This window comes from Physeter macrocephalus, chromosome 8 (genome assembly GCF_002837175.3).
Source record: "Physeter macrocephalus isolate SW-GA chromosome 8, ASM283717v5, whole genome shotgun sequence".
In the NCBI taxonomy this organism is placed as follows: Eukaryota; Metazoa; Chordata; class Mammalia; order Artiodactyla; family Physeteridae; genus Physeter; species Physeter macrocephalus.
The window spans coordinates 88,957,072-88,967,962 of NC_041221.1; the positions used below are offsets into that span (position 1 = coordinate 88,957,072).

The window sequence follows — 10,891 nt, forward strand, 5'->3', positions numbered from 1 at the left end:
ATTTGGTAAAGTTGCAGGATACAAAATTAATGCACAGAAATCTCTTGCATTCCTATCCACTAATGCTAAAAAATCTGAAAGAGAAATTAAGGAAACACTCCCGTTTACAATTTCAACAAAAAGAAAAAAATACCTAGGAATAAACCTATCTAGGGAGACAAAAGACCTGTATGCAGAAAACTATAAGACACTGATGAAAGAAATTAAGATGATACAAACAGATGGATAGATATACTATGTTCTTGGATTGGAAGAATCAACATTGTGAAAATGACTCTACTACCCAAAGCAATCTACAGGTTCAATGCAATCCCTATCAAATTACCAATGGCATTTTTTTACAGAACTAGAACAAAAAATCTTAATATTTGTATGTAGACACAAAAGACCCCAAATAGCTAAAGCAGTCTTGAGGGAAAAAAATGGACGTGGAGGAATCAGACTCCCTGACTTCACACTATACTACAAAGCTACAGTAATCAAGACAATATAGTACTGGCACAAAAACAGAAATATAGATCACTGGAACAGGATAGAAAGCAACCCACGCACCTATTGCCAACTAATCTATGACAAAGGAGGCAAGGATATACAATGGAGAAAAGATAGTGTCCTCAATAAGTGGTGCTGGTAAAAGTGGACACCTACATGTAAAAAAATGAAATTAGAACACTCCCTAACACCATCCACAAAAAGAAACTCAAAATGGATTCGAGACCTAAATGTAAGACCAGACACTATAAAACTCTTAGAGTCCCCTGCCTCAATTTTGGGATGATTCGTTGTCTATTCAGGTATTCTGCAGATGCAGGGTACATCAAGTTGATTGTCTAGATTTAATCTGCTGCTCCTGAGGCTGCTGGGAGAGATTTCCCTTTCTCTTCTTTGTTTGCACAGCTCCTGGGGTTCACTTTGGGTTTGGCCCCGCCTCTGCATGTAGGTCGCCTGAGGGTGTCTGTTCCCACTCAGACAGGACGGGGTTAAAGTAGCAGCTGATTAGGGGGCTCTGGCTCACTCAGGCAGGGGGGAGCAAAGGGTACGGAATGCGGGGCGCGCCTGCGGCGACAGAGGCCAGCATGATGTTGCAACAGCCTGAGGCGCGCCACGTGTTCTCCCGGGGAAGTTGTCCCTGGATCATGGGACCCTGCAGCTCCTGCGGTTCAGCTTTGGATTTGGCCCCGCCTCTGCGTGTAGGTCGCCTGAGGGCATCTGTCCTTCGCTCAGACAGGACGTGCTTAAAGAAGCCACTGATTCGGGGGGCTCTGTCTCACTCAGGCCGGGGGGAGGGAGGGGTACGGATGCGAGGTGAGCCTGCGGTGGCAGAGGCTGGCGTGACGTTGCACCAGCCTGAGGCGCGCCATGTGTTCTCCCGGGGAAGTTGTCCCTGGATCACGGGACCCTGGCAGTGGTGAGCTGCACAGGCTCCCGGGAGGGGAGATGTGGATAGTGACCTGTGCTTGCACACAGGCCTTTTGGCGGCTGCAGCAGCAGCCTTAGCGTTTCATGCCTGTCTCTGGTGTCCATGTCGATAGCTGCAGCTCACGCCCGTCTCTGGAGCTCATTTAGGCCGTGCTCTGAATCCCCTCTCCTCGTGCACCTCACATCAGTGGTCTCTTGCCTCTTAGGCAGGTCCAGACTTTTTCCCGGACTCCCTCCCCACTAGCTGTGGTGCACTAGCCCCCTTCAGGCTGTGTTCACGCCACCAACCCCAGTCCTCTCCCTGCGATCTGACCTCCGAAGCCGGAGCCTCAGCTCCCAGCCCCCGCCCGCCCCAGCGGGTGAGCAGACAAGCTTCTCGGGCTGGTGAATGCTGGTTGGCACCTATCCTCTGTGCGGGAATCTCTCTGCTTTGCCCTCTGCACCCCTGTTGCTGTGCTCTCCTCCGTGGCTCTGAAGCTTTCCCCCCCCCGCCCATCCCCCGTCTCCGCCAGTGAAGTGGCTTCCTAGTGTGTGGAGACTTTTCCTCTTTCACAGCTCCCTCCCTGAGGTGCAGGTCCTGTCCCTATTCTTTGTCTCTGTTTTTCCTTTTTTCCTTTGCCCTACCCAGGTACGTGGGGAGTTTCTTGCCTTTTGGGAGGTCTGAGGTCTTCTGCCAGTGTTCAGTAGGTGTTCTGTAGGAGCTGTTCCACATATAGATGTATTTTTGATGTATGTGTGGGGAAGAAGGTGATCTCCTCGTCTTACTCCTCCGCCATCTTGAAGGTCCCCCCGCACTCTCTTTGTATAAACTTTGGTCAGCCAGCTATTGGCTTACAGCCCTTTTCACACCTAGTGCCTAAAGGGTACATGCCTCTAGGATCTGGATGTTGATGAGATCCAGTCTGTTTTGCTTGACAGATAGCTCTAGATTTTGTAGCTGGCTAATGTCCCTGACAATCTTTACTCCTGAACACTGAGTTCCAGTTCTGCTTTTGTACATCCTTCTCTTCCCTCTTCTCCCTCCTGAATAGGATCTTTTGGACCACCTTATTTGGTATTACACTTCTAATTCTTCTACTGTCTATGGGTGGGTAATCTGTACCAATACTCAGCTTACAGACACAAACCTATACACAGTTTTAACTTAGAAGGTACAAATTGGAGGTTAGTATGCTCCTATTTGAGAAATGATGTGAGCCTGAATTGGTAGTTGAACCACAACTTTACTATAAATAAAATGTGAACACTAGAAAACAGACTTTCTTTTCTGCTCTGTTCACAACTGTATCTTTGGCACCTGAAAGAGCGCCTGACACCTAAACTGAATGAATGTAAACAAGAGGGTACTCATTATTTAGCTACCTATCCATCCATCCATCTATCAAGCACTGAATACTTGCACTGTAGTAATCATATCCTAGGTTCAGAAAGAATGTATAAAGTGGGAATAAAAGAGGGCCAAGGACTGAAACGTAGAAACACGAATATATAACAGTGGGGTGAAGAAAAATATCACTGAAAGAGACTGTAAAAAAGTAGAGAGAGAGAAGATGAAACTAACAATTTGTCACATGAGAACTAAAGGTAAACAAAATTTTGTGGATGATAAGGTGATTACCAGTATTTTGGTGTTTGGATCAGATTATGATACTAATTGGTCACTGTCCATTGGATTTTTCCCTTTTGTATTGAAGTATAAGTTACAAATAGTGAAAAGCACAGACCATTATAGTTCAATGAGATTTGACAAATACATCTCTGTGACCCACACACTTACCAAAATATGGGACATGTCCATCTTCTCAAAAAGTTCCCTCATGTCCTTTTCCAGTCAATTTCTCCCACAAAGAGGTAACGACTCCTCAGATTTTTTTCTCCATAGACTTCTTTTGCCATTTCCTGTCTCCTGTCCTATCAATGAATGTTAAGTCCACTTGATACTGTGCCACAAGTCAATGATTTTCTCTCTGTGCTTCAATTTAGTTTTTCTTAACTGATCTTATAAAGTGTCCAGTCGGCTGTTAAGCTTATGCATTTGGGATGTTTATTTGAGTTATATTATTTTTCAGTTTTAAGATTTCCATTTGTTTTTCTTTTCATAGTTTATATTTCTCTGCTGAGGAATATATTTCCATCTTTTTACATATTACCTTTGTATTTAAATTCCTGAATATATTTATAATAACTTTTATAGTCACTGTGTGCTAATTCCACCATCTGTGTCACATCTGGGTTTGTTTCTGTTCACTCTAATTTTTCTGGTTATAAGTCTTATTTTAAAAGTCTTCTTTGTATATCCAGTAAATTCAGATTGAATTTTGGGCATTACTTAAAGCCTAAACTATGCTGTCCTTAAAAAATGTTGAGATTTATTCTAGCAGGCTGTTAGTTTGCTGGTAGCTCAACTTGATTCTGTTGAGGGTCAGTTTTAGGCTTTGTTAAAATGGTTCTAGAGTAGCCCTGACTTTAGGGCTAGACTTGTCCTACTCTTAAGGTATGGCCTTTCTATGATTTCAACTGAATGACTGAGTTTTTCAGAGATGTTGGAACTCCAGTGTATTCCAGTACTGAGTATGCTCTGCAATCTCTGTTCATCTAATAGTCCCCTCAGTAACTACGTTTTCTCAGGCCTTGTGGTGTTTTACTCTGTGTATGCACAGCTTATTATTTGGCCAAATATGGAAGGGGATCTTTATGCAGATGTCTGGGGCTCCTTGTCTGTGCAGCTCCTTGCTTTCTGATATGCTACTCTTCAAATTCTGGCCACCTGAGCAGCCCTGAATCTGCTCTCTCTTTCCTCTGCCATGAGAGACCAGTGCTGTCTGTTTGGACTCTAGTTCCCTGTGCTGCAATTTGAAAAATGACCCCAAGCAGAATGATGAGGTGAATTTGTGTGTTTACCTTTTCTCAAGGATCAAAACCCCTGTACTGTCTGTTGTACAAAGTCTGAAATCAGTCGATTTTTATTTTTTGCCTAAATTCATAATTGTTTATGATGGGAGAATTATTCCAATACCCAATAACAGATCATAGCCAGGGTGAGAAGGTCTGTTCATTGGATCTTGCAGTTGGAATGTTTTTGGAAACCAGATTTCTTTCAGGATCATAGAGTGGCAAATGTCAGTCCTTCACTTTATAACATGACAACACTTCTGCTTCCTCTAAGCCTCTATAGTCTCTGAGGACCTTATGGAGATTTGTTGTAGTTAAAATCTTATGGAACATAGTACACATTTATTAGCACTGTTTTTACAAAGTTATATAGTTCTTTACCCCCATATTACCACATCTTTGTCTAAGTCACAGCCTTTGTGTAATCAGATGGCACTTTTTGGATTACCTTGAGCAAGAGTGGAAAAGAAGCAAATAAATATGTTGATGGATGGATTTAGTCAATGCTAAAACTGAAATTTAAGTAATTCTCATGACTGCAAAACCATTGATCCATTGTTTTTCACTTGCAGTAAGTTAGAGGGGTTTTATGTGGACAATCTGTATTCACCAGTTGTACTGGAGTCACATACACATAGCTTAAGTTATGCATAACAGTGCACTCTGCCAAATGACTGCACAGCTGGGGAGTTCACTGGGGGTAGCAGCTGGGTGAGGATCCTCAAAGGATGGGTGGGTATTGAAGGAGTTCCGTCTTGCTTTTGTGCCCAGAAGGCTCACTATTAGCATCCCACAAACACAAAGAAGAGATTAGAGTTCATTGTTCATTTTCCCCTCATGGGCAAGCCATGTATGTTTATGCCCTAAAGATTGCACATTTTAAAGAAGAAGTCACTTTCACCGTCAAATTAAACAAATTGACTATCTTCCCAGTTTGAATTCACTGGATAACTGCTAATCCCCACTTTACATTATGCTCTAAAGTTTCAGCCAAAAGATTCTGAAGGCCTGCATTTCCAGGTTTTCTCATCTGTAATACAAACACCAGTTAAAGACATAATATCATTTTATTCTAGTCTCAAAGGGCATCTAGCAAAGCTGGCTAGCATTACTGCAACATTTTAATTACTGGTGCTTACCACAATTTGCAATAATTACAGTTCATTTAGTGAGCTGGTTCTTAATTGCAGACACTGCTAAAGAAACAATTGAATAAAAAATAAAATGCACTTTCATATATATTATATATATGTAATATGACTGAGAAAGATGTAAGCTTATAAAGAAATAAAGGAAACTATATCTACTAGACCAATTTCTAAAGCAAAGATATTAAAATCAGTTTTCTAAACCTAAAGCCCCAAATTAAATTTAATCATCAGGACAAGTTGCACTATCATTTATGGAATTTTCTTTCTTTAGTACAATTTCTAATTCTGTGCTTCTTTGTATTAAAAGAAAGCTCAATGGGTGAAAAGAAAGCTCAATGGGTGAATTCTATTACTAATATAAGTCAACTTTCAACTAACTTCTATTCATTATCAGGTGGCAAATCTCAAAGATAGAAATAACTCCTATATGAAAAGGATTTTCATCTAAAAGAAAAAGCAGTTCTGGAAAACTCAGTAAAAACTCTATTTTTATTCGTTCTTCACTTCATTGAATACCAAATAATCATAAGACCTTACCGTACATAAATGTAGGTGATCCGGAAATCAGAATGTTTGGTGGGTTCTAAGAAAGCAAAGGAAATGCTAAGAAAAGTTAAACCAAAGTGAAAAGAATAGTTAGTGAGAGCGTTTACTCTCTTGATAAGAAAGTACATTAGGTTCTAATTTTTCTAATAGTCATACTTTTCTGGATATCCTGGAGCAACTGCCTCTAGTTCTCTCTGCTTCAGTGTTCCTGAAGACAAAAGATGATAGTGGATTCAATTCTTGTCTAGGGAAATACCTTCATTTTGATGACCCCATGGTTTAACATACTTGAGAGCACTTTGAATAGATGAGAGGCCCCAGGATTCCTTTCTGGTAGGTGACTAGATTGCTGCTCACTATGGCCAGTTTCATCAGTTATCCTTGGCAGTTTGGTCCCAAAGGTGGGAAGCCAAGGAAGGACTTTGGGAATAGAGGTAACATGGAGAATAATTCCATCAGGCAACTCAGTAAACATAAGGATTAGCTTCTAGGTTGTGGAATTCTGTTATAAAACCATGCCTTCAACATGCAAAGTGAATTGGAGAAAGGAAACAGTCAAGAAACCAAAGGAATTAGAAGCCAGTTTTCCCTCTGCTCTTAGGGAGCTTCTTCTGAAATTAAAAGAAAAACTTAAGCCCTGGGCTAATTTCATGAGTGTTCTCCAATGGCAAAATATTCTTAACTCATATCTAGTTAACATTGAAACTTATCATACATCAATACTCTTGTTTTGCTTTGTTTTAATTCTGGACAGTAAATGAGAGAAACTGTGGTTGACTTAACAAAGAAAATGGGAAAAGAAAAACTTTTATCTATTGGGCACATATACACATTTATTTGTTGACCTGGGCTTGAAGGTGGGAACTCTTTTTCAAAAAATTGGTCCCTTCCCTAACAGATATTATAATTACATTATAGATCTTTAGCAAGTTACTTGTCTAATTTCTGGTATTCTTGAAGAGAACATTTTAAGTCAAAGTAACAAAACAAAACAAATGCAGTGCCCTTCCCCACAAAAAGAATTGTCTTCTGAGTAGGTCGTTTTGATTAGAGTAGGTAGTAATTTGAAAAGTGATGCATCTCTCAAAATAAAATAATTTAATTCAGATTAAAACAACATTGTGGTCTTTATAAGAAGAAATGGCAGCCTGGCCCTCAAAGAAAAGAGTGTCTGGTTATAGTTCAGATATCTTAGCACTTCATGGAGCAGTAAGAATGAGGCAGACTGGCCTAGTGATAAAGTGTGAGGCTGTGAAATCTTAATGATCATGGGTAAGTTATTTAACTTGAGATTAGTATTTGTTAACATTAAATATTAATAATATTTACCTCATTGTTTTTTGGTGAGGACTAAGTGAATTAACTGAATTAAATAGAATTAAATGAATATCTGTATAAAGCACTTAAAACAGTGTTGTTCACAGTAGATGTGGAATAAGTGTTATCTATTATCATTATTGTTACTATTATGCAGAAGACAGAAAACTATACTGTAAATTAGGAGACCTGAGCTGTATTCCAGCTTCTTGGCTTACTTCTTGCCCCAACCATTCAACATCCTTGAGCTTTGGATACACTGATTATGAAACTCAGGGGCTGGGTAATATAATTATGTAGGTTCCTTCATGTTCTAAAATATTTGATAATATATGCACATTTGAGTTTTATATAGTGTTGGCTTTGAGCAAAAATTGTAATATATGTATTATGATTCTATAATCTCCATTTTCTATGTAGTTTTGGTAGTTTCCTGCTCTCAAAAGTGTACTTTGTGCCATCAGGAGAAGATTTGTGTAAGTAGTATCCAAACATGTTTTGAAAGCATTTGGGGTATATCACAGATTCATTTTGCTTACATGAAAGCTTCCCTGATAATGGCAAGTAAGCAAGAAAGTGCCAATGTTAAATCCCACCTTAAATGTAACAATCAGCTTTCAACATATTATAGTGTGGTAATAAATGACTCGCTAATATCAATAGTTTATAACAATGATTTATTTCTTATTCAGGTTAACATGCCAGCTGCTGCTATTTATGGTCTGCTGAAATTAGTGAGAGTTGGCTGCACCTCTACTTTTCATGTCTTCTCATTCTAGCACCCAAGATAAAGTAACTGCCCTTATACAAAACATTATATTTTCCAGGCAAAGATAACAGCAAGAGAGCTGGCATACAAGCATATGCAAGGGCTCCTAAAGCTTCTGATCAAGGTGCCTTACTTTGTGTTCACTGACATGCCATTGGCAAAATCAATTCACGAGGCCAAGTTTAAAGGAAATGGGTAGTGATGTAGAACTGGAAGGAGGACTGAATAGCTGAATATAGTCCATCACAGTTTTCAAAAGACCCTCTTTATTCCTCAGGGTTGTTAAAGAGCCAAAGCCTTCTAAATTTAATCAATTCAAACATTCCTTCTCAACAAAGCCTTCCTTAATTTCCTTGGTCATTGGTTCACTGATCAATTCATTTGTATTCCTAGAGCGTCTTATACATATCTTTCTGACAATACATATCACAGTGTGTTATAATTAGATGAATTGATATGCTGGCAAGTGTTTAACAAACATAAGTCTGGGGGAAAAAAGTCCTAATTTGTAATAGTCGCCAATTTTCATGGTGTAAATACTCTCCCATAGCTGATTTCAAGTGACCAACATGTTAATCATGACACATGGAATTGGGAAAAGCTGTATAGCAATACAACATCATATGAGATTTCCAGCATGTAGAAATAATAGATGTAAATAAACTCAGATGCATAGATAATAAGTAAAATGTACTAAAACAATAAAGTGTCAAGTTTTGAATATTTATGACCTGTATTTAATGTAACTTACTCAACTATAAATTTATATAATTTAATTTCATTAAATCAATTAATAAAATTAATAAAAAGTAATTAAAAATTAATTAAATTAATGGGACTGTTTAATAACCAGCTTCCAAAACTCCCAGGATTTTAGCAGATGGTTCTCATGAGCAGATACAAGATGGCTCCAACATACCACTGAAATTTTTATGTCAATGTTTATCTTTCTGCTAAATCTTGGGTGCCCTTAAAGATAGGGGGTGTGTCTTACAAACAATTATCTTTTTATTCACAGTGCCTAGTATGGTGCCTGGCATTTGGTAGCCTCAATTAATGTCAGTTGAATAAATGAGTGAAAAGATAGTGAATTAACAGGGATTGTAGAGAATAGTATGAATGGATAGAAATAAACTTCACTGGACAATTCTCCTAATTGAGAGAATTATGGAAACCACACATACTTTAATCCATAAGGATGAGAGAAATTTTTTTTAAATAGGGAAAAAACCCTACACATTGCCATATAGATGACTCAGACATGTTCCCCAGAGATGTTTTTGCCACTAGGCATTTATTTTCCCTTTTTGATAAAATACTGAGCTGTACTGGATAACTTATTTAGTCATAATAATAACATTTATTGAGTACCATGGGCCAGGCATTAAGTATTCTTATATTATTTTATCCTCATGGCAACTCCCTGAAGTACATTACATTATTATCCCCCATTTATAGATGAACACTGAACATTTAGAGAAGCTAAGTAACTTGCTCAGGATTCTAAAATCAGAATGAGTTAGAGCCCAAATTTTATTGTGAATCATCTGACTCTGGAGTCTTTTTTGCTCCTGAGGAGCAGAGTTGGGGAGGGTTTTTAACCTTCTCATTTTACACTGAATGACATGTGCCACTTTAATGAACTCCTTAGTTTCAGACATATGTTTTATTTCTAGAACATGTAGAGACTTTTGTTTTAACGTACTCTGATACACTTCCTCTAGGCAGAGCTTCATTTTAATGATGCCAAGTTAGCAATAACACAAGGTTACTGAATACTACCATGATTCTCCAAATCATCAATTGCTTTCCATTTATTGATTTCCTGATAATATAAACCCTTTTCATTCAATAAACCAAAATGTAATGCTAATCTTTTTTTAATTGAAGGATAGTTGATTTATAATATTTTATTAATTTCAGATGTATAGCAAAGTGATTCAGTTATATATGTATATATTTTCAGATTATTTTCCATTATAGGTTATTGCAAGATGTTGAATATTTCCCTGTGCTATATAGTAATTCCTTGTTGCTCATCTATTTTATGTATAGTGGTTGTATCTGTTAATCCCATCCACCTAATTTATCCCGCCTCTCCTCCCTTTCCCCTTTGGTAACCACAGGTTTGTTTTCTATGTCTGTGAGTCCGTTTCTGTTTTGTATATAGAGTCATTTGTATTATCTTTTAGATTCCACATATAAGTGATATCATATAACATTTGTCTTTCTCTGTCTGACTTACTTCACTTAAGTATGATATTCTCAAGGTCTATCCATGTTGTTGTAAATGGCATTATTCCATTCCTTTTTATGGCTGAGTAATATTCTATTGTATATATATACACCAATTATCTTTCATTATATGTACTTTTCTTAAACCAATCATCTTTTGATGGGCACTTGGGTTATTTCCATGTCTTGGCTATTGTAAATAGAGCTGCTATGAACATTGGGGTACATGTATCTTTTCAAATTAGAGTTTTCATCTCTTCCAGATATATGCCCAGGAGTAGGATTGCTGGATCATATGGTAGCTCTATTAGCTTTTAAAGGAATATCCATAATGTTTGCCATAGTGGCTGCACTAATTTACATTCCTACCAACAGTGTACAAGGGTTCCTGTTCCTTCACACCCTCTCCAGCATTTATTATTTGTAGATATTCTGATGATAGCTATTCTGACCAGGGTAAGGAGATAACTCATTGTGGTTTTGATTTACATTTCTCTAATAATTAGTGATGTTGAGCATCTTTTCATGTGCCTGTTGGCCATCTGCATGTCTTCTTTGGAGA

The 10,891-nt window shown here is 38.2% G+C and overlaps 1 long non-coding RNA gene across 1 annotated transcript in view; it reads left to right on the forward strand.

Annotated features, from left to right (window-relative positions):
- The window catches only part of LOC129392334 (uncharacterized), a 186,490-nt gene that overhangs the window by 126,929 nt on the left and 48,670 nt on the right, over positions 1–10,891 (forward strand). The window lies entirely within an intron of this gene.